The sequence below is a fragment of the Macaca thibetana genome, chromosome 5 (genome assembly GCF_024542745.1).
Source record: "Macaca thibetana thibetana isolate TM-01 chromosome 5, ASM2454274v1, whole genome shotgun sequence".
NCBI classification, from domain to species: domain Eukaryota; kingdom Metazoa; phylum Chordata; class Mammalia; order Primates; family Cercopithecidae; genus Macaca; species Macaca thibetana.
Genome location: NC_065582.1, coordinates 174,512,676 through 174,516,570, shown reverse-complemented (window position 1 = coordinate 174,516,570; position 3,895 = coordinate 174,512,676).

Here is a 3,895-nt window from a genome sequence, read left to right as displayed (position 1 = left end):
GTTCATTTTGGTACTGTTAGTAAGCACATAAAAAGTAGAAACAATTTACCCAAAGGCTGTACATTACTGTCCCTATATTCTAAGCAAATCTCTCAAGTATTTTCACTAATTCAGCATAAAAAAATAAAGATACACCAAAGGACAATTCCTTTCCCTTCTCCTTACCAAGTTACAACTACCCTATTGAAGAAGATAAATTAAGCATACTCAATTACTAATACCAGTGGAACTTAAATTAGGATATTTCAGATAAGGCAAAAATCTTTAACCTTTAAATAAAAACATGCAGATGCATATTTTAAGACTGCAGTTTCAATAATAAATGCAATACCAAAGAATTCTAACTTGTGGATTCAAAATATCAAAACACAAAACTGCTTGTTGTAAAAATCTGAAAACAAAACATAAAAGAGATTTCCTCAATAAACAGCTAAATTAACTGTGGCATATCAAAAGAATATAATAAAGCACTTACAAATGACAAGATGGATCTACACATACAGACATGCTAAGTTTCTCAACATGTTTTTGAGATTTCTGAGGACTCTGTTCTGTTCCATTGGTCTATATCTCTGTTTTGGTACCAGTACCTTGCTGTTTTGGTTAAAATAAAAAAACAAAGTTGTCCAATGAAAAATATATGTAATATATAATTTATGTCAAAATTACAAAAACAAAACCATGTAGTTTTCTTGTGTGTCTGTGTTTGTGTGCATGCACGTGTCTGAAAAACATGATGTGCAATGGTAGTAGTAGAGGTTATCTTTGAGGTTAGGGACTACATTTTTCATGTGCATCTTGGTATCTGAAAGAGGTCCACATTCAGATCACTGTTGCAGGTTGGGTTCTTTGGAACACACTGAGACCCAGTATCCCCGGACATGTGAGAAAGTTGATGAGAAGGCTCAGATGATCCCTCCTGTGGCACACACAGGTAGTTCAAGCTATACAGGAGAACCTCTATTCCAGTTACACCCGCTAATCACCATAAAACCCTACTCAGCCTGCTTATCTTGCTCTTTTAAGTCATTTTGGATTCTGCTCTGCTCTTTCTAGAAAGCTTAATTATCATTAACCTCTTCATAACCTCCAGGTACATGAGTGCTATCATTGGTCTCAAAATCCAAACCAAATGTGGTGATTGGGGGGCCCCTCCTTCGTCTACAGTGTGACTACAACAATCTAATGAAAACATTGACAAAATATTGAAACAGACACTTCACACACACACACACAAAAATGGCCGATAAACACATGTAAAAGTTTTCAACATCCTGAGTTATCAAAGAAATGTAAATTTTTTTATTTATTTATTTAGCTTTCGAATGTTTTTTTATTTTTTATTTATTTAGTGAGTGTAAAAATGGGTTTTTTTTTTTTTTTGAGACGGAGTCTCGTTCAGTTTGCCATTAGTTCTGTCGCCCAGGCTGGAGTGCAGTGGCCTGATCTCAGCTCACTGCAAGCTCCGCCTCCCGGGTTCACGCCATTCTCCTAGGATTGGGGCCTGAAGGATGTTTTCTCCTGCCTCAGCCTCCCGAGTAGCTGGGACTACAGGCTCCCGCCACCTCGCCCGGCTAGTTTTTTGTTAGTTTTAGTAGAGACGGGGTTTCACTGCAATGGCTGGTGTTTCACCAGGATGGTCTCGATCTCCTGACCTCGTGATCCACCCGTTCTGCTGTTAGTCTGATGGGCTTCCCTTTGCCTCCCAAAGTGCTGGGATTACAGGTCCAACTTGGTTTGAGCCACCGCGTTCGTTTCTTTTTCTTCTTTTTTCCCGGCCAGAAATGTAAATTTAAAACCACTGTACGATAACCCTACATACCCAACTGAATAGCTGAAATTAAAAAAAAAAAATAGCAAAAATTCAGGAGGCAGTAGGACCACTAAAACATTCCTGGGTATCAGCAGCAGAGGCTGCAGAAGATAGATATATTTCTATATTGCTAGTCAGGTCCTTCTCACGATCTAACCTCCCGTTTGGGAGATCCAATTAAAATGTCCACTACCACTTTGGATATCTGTTGGGTAATTTCTGGGATATGATCTCCTGGTGTGCCTGTTTTATAAGTTAGATTTTCCAGGTGTTGTGTGTCTTTGTCATACATTGTTCTATGTCGGGCCAGCTGACCAGCTCCGATCGTCCGGCACTTAACTATGAACTGGTAGAAACTTAACTATGAAGTATTTACACGAGATGATTGAAAACATAAGATCACAAAAATATTCATATGTGAATATGTTACAGCTGCTTTACTCATAACAGCCCCAAATTAGAAACAACCCAATTTGTTTGCCTATCGGAAAAAATATAAATTGTTTTATAGTAATGCAATTAAATACTATTCATCAGTAAGTATGAGAAACTTTTAAAACATGCGACAACAGAGATGAATCTGAAAAACATAATGTAAAGTAAAAGAAGCAAGACAAAAACAAGTATGAAAATCCACTGCTCAGTTTAGCTACCACAGAAAACAGAGCAGCCTCAGCTACTGCCCTTTTGGGTCTACACCATATCTGAACCAAGACAATGAACGCTTCCGTGGACTGTCCCCAGCCCTGACTAAGCATGGTACGGTACTCACGCTGGCCCAGTTCTGCAAAACACAGTATCCTCTAATAAGCCACTTTGCCCTGGGGAAATTTAATGTGCTTAGATCTATTTTTCTTGGAATATTTGCAAACTACTATAGTAGCAGACTCTTTCTACCTAACATTTCTTATTTTCTCTTCCTCTTCACATTCATCATACCTGCATTACAGTCTGAAGGCTTTCCATGTCTTCTCTGCATCATTCTCAATAAATTGTTTGCCATGTGTTAGAATGGCTTTTATCAAAAAAATGGAAGTGTTAGAGAGGATGTGAAGAAGAGGAAACACATGAAAACTGTTGGTGGAAATATAAATTAGCACAGCCATTATGGGAAACGGAACAGAGCTTCCCCTAAAAATTAGAAATGGGGTTGACATATGATCCAGTAATCCCACTACTGGGTATAGATCCAAAGGAAATAAAGTCAATATGTTGAGGAGATATCTGCACTCTCATGTTCATAGCAGCACTATGCACAATGACCAAGATATGGAATCAACCCAACTGTATATCAACAGATGAATGGACTAAAAAAATGAGGTGCATATACACAATCGGTACTATTCAGCCGGAAAAAAGAAAATTCTGTCATTTGTGATAACATAAATCATGAATAAGTCTGGAGAGCATTTCGGATTTCCTAGAACACAAAGTACCAACTAGCTATCACATCTGTCTATCTAATACTTTGGTGTTTATCAAAAGTAAAAACTTCTGCTCATAAACAACTCTGTGAAAAAATGAAAAGATAAATAAAAGAGTCGGAGAATGTACACAAAATACCTATATCTAATAAAAAAACCTCATACCCCAAATATATAAAGGATGCCTATAGATAATCATACAAATATAAACAAACCATTTAAATAAAGGTAAAAATGAAACGTCACAAAGTTCAAAAAAGAAAAACATGAAAGTTACTTAACAAATGAAAATTAACTCATCACTAATCTTCAGGAAATGGCAATTTAAAACTGCAAAGAGGTATCACTCTACACACATCGAATCGTTAAAATTTAAAAAGCCAGAAACACCAAATGTGGAGAGGATGTGGAATAACTGGAATTCAGACATTGCTGATAGGTGTTAAAAAGATTATAGCCATTTTGGGAAATGGTGTGGCAGTTTCTTTCTACATAATTTATATGTTGAGCCTATAATCCAGCAATTTCACCTCAAGTTATTTACTTCTATAACCCCACAAAATACAAACATATATCTTAGATAAGACTTAAACAAGAAGGTTCATGGAAAGTGTATTAGTCCTTTTTCACACTGCTATAAAGATACTACCTGATACTG